At 44.0% G+C, this 12,802-nt stretch overlaps 1 long non-coding RNA gene across 8 annotated transcripts in view; it reads left to right on the forward strand.

The window, feature by feature from the left end:
• The first annotated feature begins 4 nt into the window (after positions 1-4).
• The window catches only part of LOC131383224 (uncharacterized), a 146,562-nt gene continuing 133,764 nt past the window's right edge, over positions 5-12,802 (forward strand). For 3 of the 8 annotated variants that reach the window (XR_009213083.1, XR_009213086.1, XR_009213081.1), the window contains exons 1-3: positions 5-373; positions 1,235-1,381; positions 8,136-8,228. This is a non-coding gene — a long non-coding RNA (uncharacterized LOC131383224). Of the gene's footprint in view, positions 374-1,234; positions 1,382-8,135; positions 9,594-11,998; positions 12,126-12,183; positions 12,223-12,802 lie in introns of those variants that run through there. The other 5 variants (XR_009213084.1, XR_009213080.1, XR_009213085.1 and 2 more) reach the window with 4 other exon arrangements.

The following is a 12,802-nucleotide window of genomic DNA, read 5'->3' on the forward strand; positions in this document are numbered from 1 at the left end:
CGGCCGCCGCGCCGAGCCGCTTACGCCGAGACCTCCAGCCCCGGCATGCAGCGGAGCTCCTGGGGTCTGTCGGGAAGGAGCCTGGCGCGCGTGGCACGCCGGGACTGGGGGTGTGCGGCTGCGCAGACTTGGTAACGCGAGAGCGCGCGGGGAGGGTGTGTCACGCCTCCGGAAACCGGGGCGGTGCGGCCCTACGGAGAAACTGAGGCAAGCGCGAAGCGTCGAGTGCGTGCGTGGCCGTGCCGGCAGGCGGAGACCCTGGTGGCTCCCATACACGGAACAGCACTCACTGCTCTTTGACGTTAGTGAATAGACCGTAAGCTCCCTGGAGCAGGGACCTTGTCCCAGCGTCGACCGCGGCGCCCGTCACCTCGTAGGTCTCCGTCATTACCTACTGAGTAGGGCGCGGGCTGGTGGGGCTTACCGAGCACCCTCGCTGTTTGAGTCATTAAGCAAACCCGGAGACTTGTCGTGGGTGTGGGACCCCTTCCATCTGAGACCGAATGGGATGAGTTTCTGGAGAGACTTGGCCGGAGAAGGGCCGGGGCAGCTCGGGAAATAGTCTGCCTCCCAAAAGAATTCAGGAAGGCCTCCTGGGAGAGTACCTTTGTGCCGAGCCTTGATAGATTCTGGCGAGAAGGAATGAGGGAACAGGTTGAGGAGACTGTTGTGGGCAAGGCATGGTGGTGTGATTGCCCAAGATCGGTGTGGGAAAGGGGGATAACGGGTAGGGCAAGGGATGCTGGGGCTGGGGGTTGGAATTTACTTTCAGGCATCTGTAGTCAGTAGGTATGATGTCATCTAACAGAAATAGACTTAATGCTGTGAGCATTTAGCAGGGAGGAGGTGGGCACGCCTTGTGGGATCAGGCAAGGTTTCATGGAGCTAAACCTTGACCAGGACAGGTAGAATTTGGAGGTACATATGTGGCAAGATGCTTTTTTGCTTTTAATTTAGGTGTCAACTATTTGGATTTTTCCATTCTCACCCATTTCTAGCAGATAATCAGGTTTTGTACATCCTTGCCTCAGAAAGTTGGATAGGACAGGAAGTCTTTTTTTGGAATACAAACCCACTGGTGGAAAATTCAAAGGACTACTGGGAACAGGCAGGTAACTTCAGTGAAGTGGTCTAGGTGTGACATCACTTGATATCCATCCCCCACCAAAAAGGGGAAAAAGAAGACATTGACTGTTTATTCAGAGTCTGAAATGCAACCCGTCTTCACTTCCAGGACCCACTGATGATCTCTTCTGGAGTTCTGGCTTGAAGCTAAAACTGGCAGCCCCTGGACTAAGTTCAGCATATAGACTAGATCCGATATTTAGCCATTATGCACCCTGCACCATATTGATGGTTAAAATGTTGAAATATTTCGAGGGTAAGTAGTATAGTAATTACAATAAATGTTAGAATTAGTTAATAATAGAAATTTTAATATGAACTCATTGGTTTGTGCTATTAGTTGTAGGATGTCAGTACCATTGACAACAGGCCTCCTGTTGTTTCCACATTATGACACAATCTGGCCTGTGTCACTGCAGGGACTGCAGCCAAGTTACATGTGTTAAATCACTAATTGCTTTAGGAGAATCACTAGTTTAAAATACTTTTATTGGACTGAGTACAGTGGCTCACAGCAGTAATCCCAGCACTTTGGGAGGCCAAGGCAAGAGGATCACTTGAGCCCAGGAGTTCAAGACCAGCCTGGGCAACATGGCAAAACCCTGTCTCTAGAAAAAAATACAAAAAAAAATTAGCCAGGCGTGGTGGCGCATGCCTGTAGTCCCAGCTACTGGAGAGGCTGAGGTGGGAGGATCCCTTGAGCCTGGGAGGTCAAGGCTGCAGTGAGCTGAGATCTTACCACTGCACTTCAGCCTGGGTGACGACAGAGTGAGACTCTGTCTCAAAAAATAATAAAATACTTCTATTGTAAGCACATACATTAATTCTTTGGAAAATAGGTATGCAGTGTTTTATATTTATACATTTAAGATTTTATTATAGAATATTAGAAACATCCACCTAGAATGAAAGACAACAAAAATCTGGATGAATTTTTAATACTTTTAAGTATGATAAATGTAAATCTTGATATCTGCAGAAGAACAAACAAATTTATAATAATAATGAATCCCAGCCTGGAACTTCTTTTGCTACTGTTTAAGAATCAGCACAAAATAAAATTTGTAATTTATAAGATAAACTTTATTACATAAAATCTATAGTTTTGTAATGAAAAAATAATTTTTTTCAACCAAAAATTTGAGTGACATTGCTAGTGACCAAAATGTTGGGTACTTAGTGCTCAGAAGTTCTATTGTTAAAAGATCAAAGTGTTAAACATATATTTCATCAGAATGCTCTTAAAGCTTGTGTAAGTGAAGAAAATTTGTGATTATCGATGAGAAAAGAACTTGAAAGAATATAATCAGTTTTATAAATTAAGTATTTGAAAACTTAGAACTCCCAAAAAGGTTATCAGAGTGAAGATAAAGCAATCAAAAAGATTTAGGGCCAAGCTGGCTGGCTTATGAAATCCCAGCACTTTGGGAAGCCAAGGTGGGCAGATCGTTTGAGGCCAGGAGTTCGAGACCAGCCTGGCCAACATGGTGAAATCTCGCCTCTACTAAAAATAAAAACTTAGCCCAGCATGGTGGTGTGTGCCTGTAATCCTAACTACTCAGGAGGCTGAGACATGAGAATGGCTAGAACCCTGGGGGATGGAGGTTGTAGTAAACCAAGATCTCATCACTGCACTCCAGCCTGGGCAACAGAGCGAGACTCTGTCTCAAAAAAAAAAAAAAAAAGATTTAGAAGGTACTGTCAGAATTTTTAGCACTACTATATAGTTAAGTATAATTGAGCATTTCACACACATTTACTAGAACTTCAAAAGGATTAATATTGATATGAACACGCCATTGTATTCTGGACCCACCTGTTAAAAACCAGATGTACCCAAATGAGAAAACAGCTTTTTGAAAAATATGTAAATCAAAGAGGTGTATTTAAAATCATCATCTAAGAAGCTTCATTTTTTATGTGAATGTGTTTTAATAATTAAAATGCAAATTTAAAGGTTTTTTAATATAATGGTTTTTGTTGATCTTATGACACTGGGAAACATGTAGTACACTATATTGTTTTTATTGTGAGTAGACAAGAAAGAATTACATTTGAGATATAGTTCCATAAAGATGTAATTGGAATATTGTACCAAATAAGAAAATTGTCACTGGATTTTACACAAAAAATGCTAATGTAATTCTAGAGAGAGTTATGGAGTTTCAGCCAAAAGTTTAGGAAAAATGTGGATGTTTTAATTTGGCACTAAATTATCAAATTCAATTTTGGATAAACCAATACAAGTCAGGGAACTCATGCTTTTCTTGATAAACTATATTTACTACCACACACCAAATAGCAGAAATAATGAAATTAAGTAGTGCAAATTGAACCTTGATGGACAAGCCTGCAGTGCTAGGTCTGCAAAAGCAATGTGGAAGTCAGTAAGTTCTGCATTCAAATGCTCTACCCCTGAGCTATAACCACTGTGGTGGAAGTCAGTAAGTTCTGTATGTTCACTGTAATGGAAACAAATGCAGTGGCTGTTTGAAAAATATATTTTAAAGAGTTTGGGCCTTAATAAATGATATTTTAATGGAGATGTCAGTATTTATTTTAGAGTTTTTTGGTTTTGTTTTGAGATGAAGTCTCGCTCTGTTGCCCAGGCTGGAGTGCAGTGGCATGATCTCAGCTCACTGCAACCTCCATCTCCTGAGTTTAAGTGATTCTCCTGCCTCAGCCTTCCAAGTAGCTGGAATTACAGGCGTGCGCCACCACACCTGGCTAATTTTTATATTTTTAGTAGAGATGGAGTTTCGCCATGTTGGCCAGGCTGGTCTCAAACTTCTGACCTCAAGTGATCTGCCCACTTCTGCCTCCCAAAGTGCTGGGATTATAGGCGTGAGCCACCGTGCCGAGCAGTATTTGTTTTAGCTTTATAAGAAAACATGTTTTAGCTATTAGAGCTGACATTATTTCAATAAACTGTAAAGCAGCTGGACATATGTAAACAAAGGGAAGTTTGAAACAAGTGGAAGTTAATATGGATAAGAAAAAATAGGTATCCTGTTTGAAAAAAAAAGTGAAGTATCAATTCCAAGAGAAAAATTATTGGATTTTCTAATAAATCAATGTATTTGGTGACAAAAGTGAAAAATGTAATAAACTTTTAAGCCCTTTCAATTTTTTGAATCTTGAAATAAAGCCCCCTGGTTTGTGAAGCTCCATGAATTGAGAGTGAACAGAACATAGTGAATAAGCCAGTAAGTTAAAAGATATTTCAATAAGTGATTTTTGTGACTTAGTCAATAACGGAGATATTGAATCAGTTCTGTATGTTCTTAGACTTTATTATAAAGTCTATAAAATGTTTAAATTTAATTGCTATTAATAAGAAACTGAGGATTCAACACTAAAAACAGTATCATTGATATTAAGGAAATTCTCTACTTAATTCATTTAATGATTATCCATTTAATGAGGAAGTTGTTGGAACAATTCAATGTTGCGTCCTATGTCAAATCATCACCCCATACAGGGGCAGAATCTAGTGACAACTGTATCAAAAGATTCATAACTTCCAAAAACCAAAAAATGATTTAGACATATTAGAAAGATCTGTCAAGTTATTTTTGCTACAAGTTACATTGTCATTTTATGATATTTATTTAGAAATAGGAAATATGTTTTTAAATTTTTGATTTACATATTGACCAGTTCAAGATGGCTTCTTGTTTTGTTTGTACAATCTAGAGAGATCATATAAAACATAAAATCTAGATTTTTTACTTCTCTTGGAAGATCAGAAGACGCAACAGCACTAGGCTAATATTTACATGCCAGAGATCAGCAAGTTGTGGCTGCTTTTTTAAGATTGGTCAGCAGCTCTTTGGCTCCGCACAGTTACCACTTGTCCCTTGCCTCTTGCCTGGTCTCTAAGCATTTGAATTTGTGGCCTCTGCTGTAGTTTTAAGCCTGGGTTCTTGGCAGGATGGTGGTGTCATTTATTTCATTTACCTGAATAAGGAAATCAAGAAGAGAACAGGTTGCCTACTTACCCCCATGGTGAGTGTGTGTGTGTGTGTGTTTGTGTGTGTGTGTGTGAGAGAGAGGAAAGTGAGTTGTATTTTAAACATGCAGAGTTTGAGGTACTGGTAATTGATCAATGAGAAGTCCAATAAGCAGACCTGGTACTCAGAGATGAGTTAGGATTAGAAGCATGTTAAGTCATTTTCCATGAGAGTGGATGAGATTTCCAAGGGAGACAGCATAGAGAGACCAGATTCAAGGGGAGACCCAGTGGGAGAGGGGGTCAACCATATTTAAGGGTGGGAAGGAGGAGGAACAGCCAGGTAACAAGACAATCCAATATAATAATTAGGTTGGGGAAGACAGCGGGTTGGGGGAGCTGGTTATTCTTTTGGCCAGTTGGTGTGTTGGTTAGGATATAAACTTGGCTGTTGGCCGGGCATGGTGGCTCACGCCTGTAACCCCAGCATTTTGGGAGGCCGAGGCAGGCAGATCATGAGGTCAGAGTTGGAGACCAAAAATTAGCCGGGCGTGGTGGCACGCACTTGTAATCCCAGCTACTCAGGAGGCTGAGGCAGGAGAATTGCTTGAACCTGGGAGGCAGAGGTTGCAGTGAGCCGAGATCACGCCACTGCACTCCAGCCTAGGCAACAGCGTGAGACTCCATTTCAAAAAAAAAAAATTTGGCTGTTGCTGCAGAAATTAAAAAAAAAAATCAGTGTCATAAACCAAATGGAAGTCCAGGTAGCAGTACAGGTCTGAAGCTTGCTGTCTCTTATTTCTCCACTCCCTTTTGGGTGGTGCTGTGGCCCACAAAATCCAGTATGGCCCATCATTGTGTCTATATTTTGGCCATTTGGAAGGTGAAAGAAAAGGGAGAGGTGGGACTGCCCTTCTGTTAATGCGCAACCTGGAAGTTGGACACATTGCATCTATTCTATTCCTTTGGCTATAACCTAGTTGCACTTACCTGAAAAGGAGTTTGAAAAATCTAGTCTTTATCCTGTAAAGTCATGGGCTGGCTACTGCCATGGAACAAGGGGAGAATGGGTGTTGGGAGACAGCTCTCAGTCTGTCTAACAGGTGGTGAAGAGAAAGTGGGACTTGAGATGGAGAAAGGGGAGGGAATATGGTAAACTTCTGGAATTGGACAGAGATAACTCCCTATGTCTAAAACAAAGAGGCTAGCAATAAAGCTATCATTGAAGAAGCTAGGCTTCATTAGTTGTTAATATCTAGCAAATGCATGACGAGCTAGACAGATGAAGGAAAATGATGCCCTTCAGAGATAGAGGCCTTCCAGATTTCTGAGGTACAAGCTCTCCAGGAGGAAGAAAAGAAAGGAAGGCAGGCAGGCCTGACTCCCAGGGAAGAATTCAGGAGGCTTTTCCTATTCTGGGGATCAGAGAATGCCCAAGAAACATCCAGGGCATGGCTGATTGTGTCAGTCAGGGTTCTACCACAGAAACGGAAGCAGTAGTAGGAGATGCGTACAGTCGTCCCTTGGTATCCGTGGGATGTTGGTTCCAGGACCCCCCAACCCTAGCACCCCCACCCTCTGCAGATATCAAAATCTGTGGATGCTCAAGTCCCTGATGTAAAATGGTGTAGTATTTGGTTATAACTTACACACATCCTCTTGTGTATTTTAAATGATCTCTACATTACTTACATCTAACAATGTAAATGCTATGTAAATAGCTCTTTGTATTTATGTTTTGTTATTTTTCATTGTTTTTTTAAAAAACGTTTTTTTTTTCTTTGAGACAGAGTCTTGCTCTGTTGCTCAGGCTGGGGTGCAGTGGCATGATCTCAGCTCACTGCAGTCTCCACCTCCCAGGTTCAAGCAATTCTCCTGGCTCAGCCTCCCAAGTAGCTGGGATTACAGACACCCACCACCACACCCGGCTAATTTTTGTATTTTGAGTAGAGACGGGGTTTCACCATGTTGGCCAGGCTGGTCTTGAACTCGTGACTTCAGGTGATCCTCCTGCCTGGGCCTCCCAAAGTGGTGAGATTACAGGTGTGAGCCACCGTGCCTGACCTAAAAAATATTTTCAAACTATGGTTGGCCGAATCTGCAGATGCAGCACAGATATGGAGGGCTGGCTGTATATATATCAGAGAGATATATATGGTAGAGAAGTAGAATGAGAGAGAGAGAAAAATAGATGTATCTCAAGGAATTGACATAATATGATTGTGAAGTCTGGTTGGACGTATCTGAAATTTCATGCAGTAGGGCCGACAGTCCGGGAAATTGGGCAGGAGCTGATGAGGCGCCCACAGGAAGAATTTCTTCTCCCTCAGGGAAACCTCCATTTTCTAAGGCCTTTCAGCTGATTGGATGTGGTCCACCCATGTTACTGATAATATTTTTTAAGGTAATTGACATCTACAAAATATCTTCAAGGCAACACCTAAGTTAGTGTTTGACTGAATAACTGGTTACTCTAGCCTAGCCAATTCGATACAAAACTAACCATTACACTGCTTAACCCAAATATGAAAACCTGTGGCACAGGGTGTTAACGTGAGAATTACACCAGATACTCATCCAGGTATTAGGTTTTGGATCTGAGAGATACCGAACAATTTGTATTTTTTCCTTTTCTGTGCTGGAAACTGTTTTTTTTTCAGTGCCGTTTTCATTACCTCTTCTGATCATCTTATGCGGTTAAAAGTACAGAAAAGTTTAAAGATTAATAAGATGAACACTGTATTCCCACCACACAGGATTAACAATAGCGAACAGATCATCTGTAGTCAATGCTTGGTGCTTATGTGGATTTAAGAACTGCCTGTGTTAATTTTGTAACTCCTCTTTCGATTGTACATGACAAAAGAATTACTTCGAACACGCTTGAGAAAAAATATACTGGGATTTTTTGGCTCCTGTAACTGAAAAGTCAAAGGTTAGATCTAGCTTTAGGCAAAGATGGATTTAGGCAAGGCTCAAAAACCATTGTCAGACTCAATTTCTCCACATCTCTTTGCTTTCTTTCATATTCGGGCTTCCTCCTTGGAGGGACCCTCAGAAGTCCCAGGCTTCATAGTTTCAAGTTCAACAGAAAGAGCAGTTTTCATCTTTCCACAGTTCTTAGAAAAGTCCTGAGACTGAGTTTTATTGGGTAAGTGTTCACCCCTGAACCATCCCTGTGACTGTATAAAATAGAATGAACTTGCCAGGCCTGAGACTAGCCTTACCCAAATCACACGGATTGAGAATGTGGGAGGGGTGGCTCTATCATGGAAAATTGATGTGCTGTTTCCATAAGAAGGAGGAATACATGCTGGTGATAGTGACAGGAAGCAGCCAAATGCCCAGGCAGATAGGGGCAGGTACCCAGTGAAACCGCATCTCCAAGCCAAAGACAGTTGAAGGACTGAAAGGCAAGTTACAAGTTAAATCCTGGGACTGGATTGAGAACTTGTCTTTCTGTTTGGCATACTTTCCTCTGATTGATCATCATCCTTCACCTATTTTACACATACCTACCCTTTCCTAATTGGTTTTTTACACTGTCGTGCCTACATTTGAGTGATGTCTTCGCTTTAACCTTTTTTTGCGTACTCACAAACCAATCAGCCTGTACTCTCCATCCTGTGCCTCTAAAGACCTAAGACTCAGTTGGTAGAGATGAGATAGCCTGACTTCGGGGAAGACAACCTGCCCTTCCTTTCCCCTCTCCAGCTCCCCTCTCTGCTGAGAGCCATTTCCATCGCTCATTTAAATTCTCCACCTTCACCATCCTTCAGTTGTCCACCTGATCTCATTCTTCTTGGATGCCAGATAAGAGCTCGGGACCCACCAAGTGCCAGTACCCAGAAAGGCTATCACACCAGCCCTTTGCCCTCTCCAGTGGAGGGCAACTGCTCCACACAATGAGACAAGGGGCTAACTGAGCTGCTACCACACCCCCGTCCATGGATGGCAAAACTAAAGGAGCACTGTAATGCCCCCTCTTGGGTTTCGGGGTCACAGGCACCCTCACCTGGGTGCTGCTGTGTTCCCCTTGAGATGACACGCCCAGTCAGGCTGTGGCCTCGGTGCCTGGAGCGTCTGGCCAGGACCCACACTCAGTCGCTCACGTGGTCCCTCCTACAAGGGGTTGGTAGAGTGGGGTCAGCCAAGTAGAGGGGATGCCCCTTCCGCAAGTCCAGCAAAGGGGCTGAGAAAAATCCTGCATCACTGGGTGAGCACACATTCCCACCACTGTGGGAACAGCAATGGATTTGGAGTCCAGCCGACTCACAATCCTTTCTGGCTTGAATATTTAATAGTGACATAACTTTACTCATTTAAAATCTCTGGATCTTAGGCCAGGTGCGGTGGCTTATGCCTGTAATCCTAGCTCTTTGGGAGGCTGAGGCAGGTGAATCATGAGGTCAGGAGTTTCAGACCAGTTTGGCCAACATGGTGAAACCCCATCTCTACTAAAAATACAAAAATTAGCCAGGTATGGTGGCACACGCCTGTAATCCCAGCTCCTCAGCAGGCGGAGGCAGGAGAATTGCTTGAACCCGGGAGGCAGAGGTTGCAGTGAGCCGAGATCATACCACTGCACTCCAGCCTGGGCGACAGAGCAAGACTCCGTCTCAAAAAAATAAAAAAGTAAAATAAAATCTCTGGGTCTCAGTTTTCTAATCTGTCAAAAAGAGGTAATAATATCCTTTTGGGGATATGAAGAGTAAATTAAATAGCAACATATAAAAGCACCCAGAGAAATGCCTGGTCCAGAAAGCTCAATTTTGCTAATTTCCTTTCTGTTACTAACCCAAGCCTCTTTGTGGCACTCAGGGAAGTCCACCTTTCTTGCGAGAAAAAGTGACTACTATAATAACAATAATTATAACAGCTACCACTTCTTGACTGCTGGGTACCATGTGTGTTGTTAGGTTGGACCCTTCTGTGGCCACGGCAGCTGCACAGCTCCAGGGGGCCAGCCACACAGACAGCAATGCACATGGCACACTGGGGAATGTGCCAGCAGTCCCGCTCCACGTGCACTCACTGACTGTCCTCACACTGACGCTGTGAAGAAGGTCCTGTAATTTTTTTTTTTTTTTAGATGGTGTCTCGCTCTGTCGCCCAGGCTGGAGCGCAGTGGCACGATTTCAGCTCACTGCAACCTCCGCCACCCGGGTTCAAGCGATTCTGCTGCCTCAGCCTCCCAAGCAGCTGGGACTACAGGCACATGCCACCACACCTGCCTAATCTTTGTATTTTTAGTAGAGATGGGGTTTCATCATGCTGGCCAAGCTGGTCTCAAACACCTGACCTCCAGTGATCCACCCGTCTGGGCCTCCCAAAGTGCTGGGATTACAGGTGTGAGTCACTGTGCCTGGCCAGAAGGTCCTATTATTAACCCCATTCTACAAAGGAACCTTGAAGCTAGGTTCAGGAATTTGCCCAAGGTTTTTTAGCTATTAAGTGACATGAAGAAATGGGAACCATACCCTTTGGGGATACTTTGCTGTGGCATTTTAAAAGTAACTAGTCTTGGGATACAGAATTACTGTAATCCTGCAATGGCAGAGGGCAGGGAGCTGTGGGGGAGGACAGACCATTTCATTTTGAAAAACTGTCTCCAACCGCACACCCCCGGCTCCTGCCTGCTGCCATATAAAATGCTTACCAGAACCCCAGAGCTGAGAATACGACCAGCTGTCTCATTTACTATTCTTACCCTCTAAGAAAGGGACAGAAAAATAAACAGTCTGCAGTGTATTTTAACTCCAAATAATTTGAATCAAATATAGCAATTGTGAAATGTGTCATATTGACAAGCTTTGGAACCAAGTGGTTTGTTTATTTACTAAGTAGATATTGTCTGAATGTGGTAACAGAAGTTTCTTCTAGGGACCTGTCAAGGTATAAAGGGACTGTTCCTTGGATTTTTTTTCCTATGAAATTAAATAGTGGTAATACTATGATAAATGCTTATTATTCTGGAAGGACTTCAAGCATTCTGCTGTGTGTGTGCACCGGGGTGTATTTCACCAGTCCCACTCTGCTGTGCAAGATTCCGGCACTTACACCTGTAATCCCAGCACTTTGGGAGGCTGAGGTGGGCTGATCACTTGAGATCAGGGGTTTGAGACCAGCCTGGCCAAAATAGTGAAACCCTGTTTCTACTAAAAAATACAAAAAATTAGCCAGTGTGGTGGTACACGTCTGTAATCCCAGCTACTTAGGAGGCTGAAGCACAAGAACCACTTGAACCAAGGCGGCAGAGGCTGCAGTGAGCTGAGATCATGCCACTGCACTCCAGCCTGGGTGAGGGTGACAGAGTGAGACCCTGTCTCAAAAAAAAAAAAAAGAAAAAAAAAAGATTCCAGCACAGAAGGGATATCCTGAGGTCCCCAGCCTCCCTGGCCCTCTGAGCAGGCCAGAGGAAAGAGCACCAGACCCAGAGGCAGGGTGGGTTTGCATCTGGTTCTGCTCCAGCTCCAGGTGGAGCATAAGCCTTCTTTCTTGGGCCTATGGTATGTGAGGCTGGGCTCCAAAGACTGCTGGCTCAGATGCCCCTGAACTGGACAGCCATCAGTACCCAAGCAGCGGGCCACCTAGCGTTGCCCTCAGTGGCTCAGGAGGCCAAGGAACGTTCCTGTCGCAACTGAGGGAAGCCGCTGGCCTTAGGAGCATGGAGGGCCTCTGCTTCCTGAGGATACAGTTTGTCCTTGTCCCTCCCTTGTCCTTGTCCCTCTCTCCTTTTAGTTATTAATTCTGGCTCAGAGTTTATATTATCATAAACCAGTGTAAACACAAGGCACAGCTGCGCCACATGGTAATCTATGGTTACCTTCCCTCTCCTATGTAGCATTTTATTTTCTCTAGGGTTAATAATCATATGATGATTATTATTTTTCCTTGCACTTCGCCTCTGTGTTCCGAGAGACTCCAGAGCAGTGCCTGGAATTCGGTAGATGCGCAGCAAAGGTGTATGGCAAAGAGGAGCGAGTGCTGGAATCGGAGCCGAGCTGGGGCACGCAGGTGACTGGATGCTGCTCTCTGCGCATCTCCAAATGCCTCTTCTCCACAACAATCTGTGAGACTCTCCTCATCCCTTTTTTGTTTTGCAGAGGAGGAAACTGAGGCATAGGCAGAACCAAGGTCACACAGTGAGTGCCTGGCAGAGCGGGTGGTACTGGGTGTGGTCCTGCCTCAGCCTCCCAAGCAGCTGGAACTACAGGCATGTGCCACTGTACTGGGCTAATTTTTGTATTTTTTATAGAGACAAGATTTTGCCACATTGCCCAGGCTGGTCGTGAACTCCTGGGCTCAAGTGATCTGCCCGTCTTGGTTTCCCAAAGCACTGGGATTACAGGCGTGAGCCACCGCACCCAGCCTTGTTCCATTCTTTTTAACAGGTCTACAATAGTCTGTGAAATAGGACAACATGACTTATTTAGCTGATCTGTTATTGATGCTCATTTAGGCTGGACAAATTGTTTCAAAGGTAGCTCAGCCCAAACTCATTAGCAATTAGAGAAATGCAAATCAAAATAACAAGGAGGTGTCATTTTACAGCCATCCTATTGACCAACATTAGAAAGGTGGGTAATGGCTGGCACGGTGGCTCACGCCTGTAATCCCAGCACTTTGGGAGGCCGAGGCGGGTGCATCACGAGGTCAGAAGATCAAGACCATCCTGGCTAACACGGTGAAAACCTGTCTCTACTAAAAATACAAAAAAAAAAA

This window comes from Hylobates moloch, unplaced genomic scaffold (assembly GCF_009828535.3).
Source record: "Hylobates moloch isolate HMO894 unplaced genomic scaffold, HMol_V3 SCAFFOLD_4, whole genome shotgun sequence".
NCBI lineage: Eukaryota > Metazoa > Chordata > Mammalia > Primates > Hylobatidae > Hylobates > Hylobates moloch.